This window comes from Mixophyes fleayi, chromosome 3 (assembly GCF_038048845.1).
Source record: "Mixophyes fleayi isolate aMixFle1 chromosome 3, aMixFle1.hap1, whole genome shotgun sequence".
In the NCBI taxonomy this organism is placed as follows: domain Eukaryota; kingdom Metazoa; phylum Chordata; class Amphibia; order Anura; family Limnodynastidae; genus Mixophyes; species Mixophyes fleayi.
In genome coordinates this window covers 220219685-220229543 of record NC_134404.1, presented here as the reverse complement: position 1 = coordinate 220229543, position 9859 = coordinate 220219685, and positions in this window count along the sequence as shown.

The window sequence follows — 9859 nt, the reverse complement described above, 5'->3', positions numbered from 1 at the left end:
CCTGCTTGGAAATCTGTTCATACATCCTGGTTCCCTGCATTAACTGTTTACCTGCTGGTTTCTGAACAATCATATCATTTCCTGCATCAGCTTGCACCTGGTATTTATTTCTACAGACTTGATTACCTGCTTTGTACATTTCTGCAAATAAACACAGAGTGTTTTCACCATATTCGTGGCTCCCAGCTGTATTCCTGTATGCAACTGTGACACTCTCCAGTCATTTGTTGCATGGATCCCCCTTCTTTTCCTCCTATACTATTTAAGGCACCTGTGTCAATACATAAGTTTCAGATGTTCATGCCAGTTTAGCCTTGGCTTCTCTGTCAGTTTGGCTTCAGTTGATAATAGTTGTTTTCTCCAGTGCTTTCCTGTTGTTTACCATCTCTGCTGTATTGCTTGTATCAGTCCTCGCCAGTGTATTCCTGATTTCTGCCATCTCCAGTATATTAATGGGGCTGTTTGCGAGAGTCAGAATAGAAATAAAGAGTGCATCAACTTTCCTTGTAGGGGTGTATCATTTCTCCTTGTAGAATGCACCTGTTATTCTTGAAGTTCTCTCAGTCTCTGATTCGTTCCCTTTATTTCCTATTGCTTGTTGTTCCTTTTAGGGAGTCCTGTGAAGGAAAAAGAGAGAAGAGAATGGGGGATGGTTTCTAGTGGATTGGAAGGTCTATGGTCCAGATGAACATACCTGGGTTGATGCCACTGAGGTCCTTGCTCCCAAACTCCTAAGATAGTTTCATAAGAAGTTTCCAAACAAACCATTTTTTGGAGTGTTCAGTGTCAACCATTAACTTGAGGTGCTATGACCCGCTGAACCCGCCGAAACTCTTACTTCATTAAGGCGTGATCTGTGAAGCAGATACCCAACCGGACAGGTTCTACTCCACAGACTTCCTCATCTCCTTCCCCAACTGCCTGCCTTTTCAATCTGCAGACATGCATGCACAAGCATACATCCACTATTTATAACATAGAATCTCCAGTCATTTGCTGCAGAAATCACCATCCTCTTCTTCCTATGCTATTTAAGGCAGCTGTGTCCAAATGTACATGACAGATGCTCATATCAGTGTAGCCTTGGCTTCTCTGTTAATTTCGCTATTAATAATTATTATTATGCGCTCCAGTGTATTCCTGGTAGTCACCATCTCCAGTGTATTCCTGGTATCAGTCCTCTCCAGCACTTTTCTGGTTTCAGTAATCTCCACTGTATTCCTGGTATATACCATATTAAATATGTTCCTGGGGATTTGGGGTTGTTGGTGGGAGTCAGGATAGCAATGAAGAATGTATTAATTTTCCTTGCAGGGGTGTATCAGTTCTCCTTGTATTATGTACATGTTATCCTTAAAGTCCTCTCACTCTCTGAGTCCTCAGACATCTCCTGCATACTCCTGGAATCAATCATGTATAGTGAGTTCCTGGTAGTCATCTGCAGTGTAATACTGGTATCAATCAACTCCACTGTATTCCTGGTATCAACCATTTCCAGTGTGTTCCTGATATTGTTTTCTCCACTGTAATCCTATTAACAGTAAGCTACAGTGTAATCTTTATATTAGTTGTCTCCAGTGAATTCCTGGTATCTACTTTCTCCAGTGTATAAAATCCTTACGGTTGATAACATAACCAATAGACCTTAGTTTTAACCTTAACTCCTTAACCTTAAGTAATAAAAACACCACACCGACTTGTTGGCAAATAACTCTTATCTATTTAAATCAAACCGTATAGCACAATGTACTCGACCTTGTCCATCCATAAGCACACACTGTTTCTTAAACTTAAAGGGACATCTGATCCCAGAACCCGCACCCCACTGGGTGTAGAACACCGCAAGTCAGCCCAGATAAGCTGTACTTGCACCGAACCTAGACCGACTCTTCGAAGGGCACAGATTCCAAACGCGCGACTACCATGAATGTAGAGTTCACCCAGTTTGCTTATCCTGTACAGTGTTCTCCTGCCAGATTAAAGGCTGCACCAGCCGCTGGACGGCAGACCATGCCGTTTTCACGCTCACCAAGCATCTCCAGTTACCTCCAGGGCTGAACCACAACACCTGTATCATACCATGGCCTTCAAACATGTGGCACCCAGTACATCCAGAAATAAAACACATCCAGTACCATACCACAGCCATCACCCACGTTGTACCAGGTACATCCAGAGCTGAACCACAGCCGGTGCCATACCACGGTCCTCGAACATGTAGCACCAAGTACATCCAGGGCTGTGCTTTCTTTTACTGACCCAGCATATCTCCAGAGCTGAACTACAACACCTATTATTATTATTAATTTTTATTTATACTTCGTCACAAAGTGTACAGAGCGCCGCACAAGGACAAAAAATGGCACAGTACAAGTAACAGTAAGCACTATAACTCTGGGAGCTCAGAGCACAGCTGGAGAGAAAGGGTGAGGTATAATCAGTACAAGATGGTAACTTGAGCACAAAAGGGTGGGCGCGGATGACAGGTTAAGAGCCACTGAGAGGAACAGAGAGAAGCGAGAGGAGTCGGAGAGCAGAAGGTCCAAGAGGAGGTGGGCTGAGTAGCTGGAAAGCAAAGTTTAAAGTGGTGGAAACAGGAGGAGAGAAAGCCCTGCTCAAAGGAGCGTACAATCTATATCTATACTATACCATGACCTTATCTACTTGCAGGCCCAACTTACCTGCGAGGCTGAACCATAGCACTCGTACCATACCATGGCCGTAGCTCCCTGCTGACCAACATATCTCCGGGTTGTGGGAGTCAATTAATAGGATGAAATAAACTAAATTGATTAAAATTTGTTTTCCATTCGATTGGTATGCCACATGTAGTGACGCAATTGCACGGATTAATAAAACACACATTTACATTCGCACTTACACTTGTAAAAAGTACACATTTATTAATGTTCCAATCCACATTTATTTATTAGTAAAATGTATGAGAAAGTATTTATACATAAATTATATTATATTGAAGGTATCTAAGGCTCAGGATATAGGAAAAGTATCATGTTTAGTGTCATTTTGATCTACACATTGCCATCAGGAATCTGCTACTATCAGTGAAGCAATCGCTTCCTGGGATCGCTAGTTATGGAAGATAAAGGATTAATGCTCAAAATGATATTGTGTTTAGAATGCAAATAGGTTGGTTTAAACTAGATTAGGTCGGTTCCCTTAGGCACTTATGCTCAGCTGTTGGAGTGATCTGACCTCCACTGACCTATGATTTGCATTTTACTGGACTGACCAAACCCCTGGACCAATGAAGAAGTGACTTTGATCTTTGTGTACATTGTGAAATCGTCACTGTTTTTTGTTAACTGAAACTGCATATAAGCTTCCTGGGCCAGTTAACTTTCTCTCTCTTCCTGACAACAGGCAACAGGACTGTATCTGAGCCTGGATACAGGACTCGCTTTGCGAAATCTAATGTATCTGAGTTTATACTTTCCTGTTTATTGTTATATATTTAATGCTTCAGCATGGCTTGCTGTAAATCCTGCTATCTACTGCTATTAAATCTCTTTGTGCGTTCGAACCACAATAATCGAATTGGGCAATGTTTATTGGTAACAATAAAATGAACATTACAGGGTCTGAACCACAAAACCCGTATAATACCATGAGCCCGAGTTCCAATTAGCCTTTTTATACCTCCGGCCTGCACCAACACTCCACTGTAAGAACTGGCACGTGCATCATGTGGCCATTTGTAAAGAAGACAGAAGCAGGACAAGCTGTACCTTGAGCAGACAACCACCACACTTGAACCAGGACTCAGGAATGGGAGGGAGAGATTGATTTTTCTGGGCCAAGAGAGTGAGCTAACTCCACCCCACTCTTTTAAACTGATCCCTTGTCTCTGCCCATTAATTACTCTTGTTTGTACATCACCACACCTACTCACTTTGTTAACCCTCAGTGATCCAAATAGTTATGTACACAAACTACAGCTTTTAATGTTCCTTGGGCTTAATCCTGGTGGTAGTCATCAGAATGACGCTGATGCCACCGACAACGAGAACACCGACAAAAAAAATCTGATTTCCACAATGACTATAAAAAACAAATGCAGACTTAGCATAAAACTGACAATAGAGATCACCAACTTGCTTTTCTTACATTCCGAACCCTGGCAAAGACAGCACTTTCTATGCACGTCAGTTTCCAGTGACTTCAACTTTTCTCTATTTAAAGCGGCAATGCCAACAGCCAAACACTTTACTAGGTCATTTAACAACCTATACTGTTTTACATTACACACGTCTGTTGGCATTGCTGCTTTAAATAGAGAAAAGTTGAAGTCGCTATGCAAACTGACGTGCATACAAAGTGCCATCTTTGGAATTAACAAGAGTTGGTGTGTTTGACTTGAGGCACTCATAGGATATATAGAATATAAAACGTATTGAAACTTTATTAGTATACATTAAAAATAATGATAGTAAAACTAAGTAGAGCAGTGAAATATTAAAAGATGTAGATGGATATGTAAACCAGACAAAAATCTTGCTGAACTGTTAAGACTAGCAATAACCGCTAGTACGCGCTGTCCTCTCAATTCCTATATATCGAGTCCTTCTATCATAAAGAGGGAAATGAAAGATCACTAACACTATTGAGTGTATGTTGTGCTAGCAAGATATTTATACCCTATTTCACCCCTCCTACCCCTGATCTTTATATCAGATAAGCTTATGATTCCTTTTACTAATTATACTCCGATCTATATAGGAATTGAGAGGACAGCGCGTACTAGCGGTTATTGCTAGTCTTAACAGTTCAGCAAGATTTTTGTCTGGTTTACATATCCATCTACATCTTTTAATATTTCACTGCTCTACTTAGTTTTACTATCATTATTTTTAATGTATACTAATAAAGTTTCAATACGTTTTATATTCTATATATCCTATGAGTGCCCCAAGTCAAACACACCAACTCTTGTTAATTCCAATATTAGTACATAGTGTGGGTGCACCACCTCTAGGACTATAGGCCTTCTGAGAATATAAATTTAACGAAGATAATGGTCCAATAAATATAGCCTAGAGTTGTAAGGATAATCCTGGTGCGATATACCACTGTTTTGCTAAAAGTGCCATCTTTGCCAGGGTTCGGAATGTAAGAAAAGCAGGTCGTGATCTCTATTGTGTTTTATGCTAAGTCTGCATTTGGTTTTTATAGTCATTGTAGATTTTTGCGTCGCGCTTGTCATCATCGGTGCCATCACATTCATCATTTCATACCCAACTCCTTAATCCATCCCTCAGTTCTAGTAAAATGCATAGGGTTGCTATCATAAACAATAGACCTTAGTCTTAACCTTAACTCCTAAGTAATATAATAAAGACACCACACTGCCTTGTTGGCAAATAACTAATTTATTTAAATTAAACTGTAACTGATATGGTGACAGAAATCATTTCCACCCAGATGTGTAACCAAAATTTTTGTGGACAGTTTAAAACTCAGCCACCTTATTCCCCTCCAACCTAACCAAGATACAGCTACTTGGCAGGGGAACGCAGCTGTATTACCAGCTGCTTGGTGCAAAGCAGCCCAATGCACAAACGAGTGACCTAGGACCGGGAGCTTTAGCGAGTTCCATCCACTATATTGCAGCAAAAACAACACTGTTATAGCACCACACAACAACATACCAATCCCATAGGCCATTATCTATATAAGCCACTGCACATCGAGACAAGCAAGACTTAATCCAAGGAGAAGGAAAATTGATGGCGATAAGGAGGAAACAAAAAGAGAAAGAGAAGAAGAATGACAAGAAGAAGAAAAGGACAGGCGACACAGGCGAAGCTAAAAACCATCAAAACCTTGTGGTACCAATAGCCAATCAGGTCCACTTTAGAGGGAAAATCCGGATAAATCCCTTCGCGCCCCTGCACCCAAGAGCAGCAAGCAACAGAGTCCCGTGTCAAACCCTGAAGAGGAGGATAAGAAAAGTGCAAGAGAGAAGAGACGGTCTCACGTATCGCTGATATGCAGTGGACTTCCATCTGCCCATCTCCTGAATATATGGACCTGACTCACTATCTACAGCTACAGACGTGGACGCACCTATTTTAAACGAATGTGTGCCAAATTGCGTGCTATTCAATCCCAAGGCGTCTAAACTGGTATCACGTGAAGGGGACCCATCATTATGCACCAGTCATGGTAATGTATCCTTTTTCCCCAGTCCAGAAAAGCCAGCGACCACCTGCACTGGGCAAACTGACCAACTGTGCAGGGGGGACAGTGTAACCCATCGCTGCTTACCCAGCTGATCTGTCTTTGACCACCGCATACTGCAAGATAGTGAATGAGGGAATAGAACAACGTCTTTTGCTAACATCCCAGAGAGTGCAGCGGACCGCCTGGAGGCAACCAACTTTCTCACCCGAAATGCGCCAAGAAGAGCATCGCAAAGACCGAGCTAAAAGGGCCCCTTTCATATGGGTCACGGGCCAAAACAGAGATCGCACCTAGCAAGTCTTTCAATATTACCTGACTAATAGATCTCCTACCATCAGGATGAACGGGACGTGTCCTTGCCCAGCCATACAGCGCCCTAATAATTAAGAACCCCCTGGTCACATCAACTAAACCATACATTTTAGATAAAAAGGATATGCCTGCCATGGTGGCGCACATCGCTGACTCTGACTTACCGGCGTTATAACCAGCCCACACAAAGTTCTGCATACGATCATACCCATCCCTACTACCAGTGGGAACCACATTCTGAAAAATGAGCCATTCCTGCGAGGCATCCTGATATCTACACAGCGTAGCAGGAGCTAACGAGTATTCTGCCAGGCTCCTTATTCCGGCCTCACAATCTGCCAGGACAGGGAAGCATTGAGAGCCAAATTAGCCATACAACCGAAATGGACCCAATCAGTGGGCCAGTGCGACATGCACCAGTCACCTGCGAAGTATGCCCTGAATCCAACTGAGCCCGCGGAATCCGAGAATACCTGTAACTCCTGACTGGAATTTGGGAGATCGAGCCAGACACAGACACTGTTGAAATTCTGGTGAAACAGTTTCCACACCCGCAAGTATTCCCTAATCTCATGGGACAGAGGAATATGACATTGAGGCCGGGAGAAGCCAGTGGTTGCCCTGTCCAGCTTGCGGAAAATCATTTTGCCCATCGGTATAACCCTTCAAGCAACATTAAACAGTCCCAGCAGAGATTGAGCTTGGGAAGGCACTTGTTCATATAGAACCCGTCCTCCATTTGAAATCCCATGAAGGTAAAGGAGCCAGGGTGCAAAAGGAGACGGCGGAATGCGGACTGAAAGTCCACCTTCGCCAATAATGCCCCTTTCCCAAAGCTACATACCCAATCCAGTGCAGATTCAAAGGACTGATAGGTCATTGTGCAATAATGCTTTGGGATTGCATCATTTACTGAAGCCCCAGGCGGGAATGATAGATGCTGAATAAGGCACCACATCAATCTGGGAAATCACCATGCCTTTCAGCGGGGGCTCTGAACAGGGGCTGCACATATGTCCTAAAATCACCTCTTTTCCCACATTTTCGACTAAGACCTCCAGAATCATAAATGTCAACTTTAAATTAGGGACCCGAGAGGTCCCCACAGACCCCTTGATTAGCAAATGGAAACCCTGAAGAAACCTGGAACACAGAAAACTTCACCTATGCCTGCTGTGGATATCTATCCATCCAACGGGAGAGGCTTGAAAAAACTATTGGGGAAACCACCTTAAATAGCTCCAGAGGGTGTGGAGACTCCTGCCCCACCCCCTCTTGCCGTTTTGTCACAATCCCTGGCCATGTGGGGCCCACTACAGAGAGAGCATGTATGTGCGAACCTGCATGCAGCACGCCGTTCACATTATCCCCTATTAAATGCATAACATTGCCTTTTTCACTGTACTGGCATGCCAGGCTTCCCTCGCCACGGAGGATGCCTTATGACCGCAGGGAAGGGGTCAACCCACCCCTCCTCCATAACCTTTTCCCAGGCCTTGACTTGAACCCGAATAACAGATTTGGGTGACCATCGTATTTTGACCTAAACTCTTCATCATATGCCAGATGATACATACATCCCATGTATCATTCGAAGGCACCTCCATGTACTCCCTGGGACGAGACTGAAGATAAAAGGCCATACACAGATACACTCCGCTCAACCAATTTCTGTAAGTTTTAAAACTAGCCTCAACGTCACCGCCCTTTGCCTTAGCTGCAGCCGCAATTTTCTTGGCCTTCTCGGTGACGGTGAACATGTCTATATTCCACCCCTTGAGATTCCTATCCCTCCCTGAAGCACAAACCCCAGTATATATTTCCAGGGTTTTCCTAGTATCTGTTATCTCCAGCATTCTCCTGATATTAATCATGTCCAGTATCTTTCCGGTATCTGTCTTCTCCAGTGTATTCCTGGTATCTGTCTTCTCCAGTGTATTCCTGATATCTGTCATTGCCAGTGTATTCCTGGTTTAGTAATCTCCAGCGTATTCCTGGTGAGTTATGGTTGTCGGTGAGAGTTAGTATAGAAATGAAGAGTGTATCTATTTTCCTTGTAGGGGTGTATCAGTTCTCCTTGTAGTATGTACCTGTTATCCTTGAAGTTCTCTCAGTGTCTGATTCCTCAGTCATCTCCATGATACTCCTGGTATCGATCATCTCCAGTGTATTCCTGGTATCTTTCTTCTCCAGCGTTCTCCTTGTATAAATCATGTCCATTGTATTACTGGTATATACCATCTCCAGTGTGTTCCTGGTATCAACCATCTCCAGTGTATTCCTGGTATCTCTCATCTTCAGCATACTCCTATTATCAGTCCATGTCCAGTGTATTCTTGGTATCGGTCTTATTCAGTGTTTTCCATCTCCAGTAAATTGCTGGTGTCATTCACCTCCAGTATTTTCCTGAAATTAGTCACTTCCAGCGTATTCCTGGTATTTGTCTTCTCTAGTGTATTCCTGGAATAAGCGATCTCCAGTGTATTCCTGGTATCTGCCATATCTAGTGTCTTCCTGGTATTAGTCATCTCCAGTAAATTCCTGGTTTAGTAATCTCCAGCGTATTCCTGGTGAGTTATGGTTGTTGGTGAGAGTTAGTATAGAAATGAAGAGTGTATCTATTTTCCTTGTAGGGGTGTATCAGTTCTCCTTGTAGTATGTAACTGTTATCCTTGAAGTTCTCTCAGTGTCTGATTCCTCAGTCATCTCCATGATACTCCTGGTATCGATAATCTCCAGTGTATTGCTGGTATCTCTCTTCTCCAGCATTCTTATTGTATCAATCATCTCCAGTGTATTCCTGGTATATACCATCTCCAGTGTGTTCCTGGTATCAACCATCTCCAGTGTATTCCTGGTATCTCTCATCTTCAGCATACTCCTAGTATCAGTCCATGTCCAGTGTGTTCCTGGTATTTGTCATCTCCAGTGTATTCCTGGAATAAGTGATCTCCAGTGTATTCCTGGTATCTGCCATTTCTAGTGTCTTCCTGGTATCAGTCATCTCCAGTAAATTCCTAGTTTAGTAATCTCCAGCGTATTCCTGGTGAGTTATGGTTGTTGGTGAGAGTTAGTATAGAAATGAAGAGTGTATCTATTTTCCTTGTAGGGGTGTATCAGTTCTCCTTGTAGTATGTACCTGTTATCCTTGAAGTTCTTTCAATCTTTTAGTCTTTCCTTACATTTCCTTTCATCTGCATTCCTTCTAGGCAGTCCTGGTAAGGGAACAAGAAAAAAGAGAGTGGGGGTGGTTGAGTGACTGAGGTGAAAAAGTTATTGAAGGGGGTGGGAAAAGTATTGTTGTAGGAAGTGGCAGGAGGGTAGAAAGTATGTATAAGAGGAT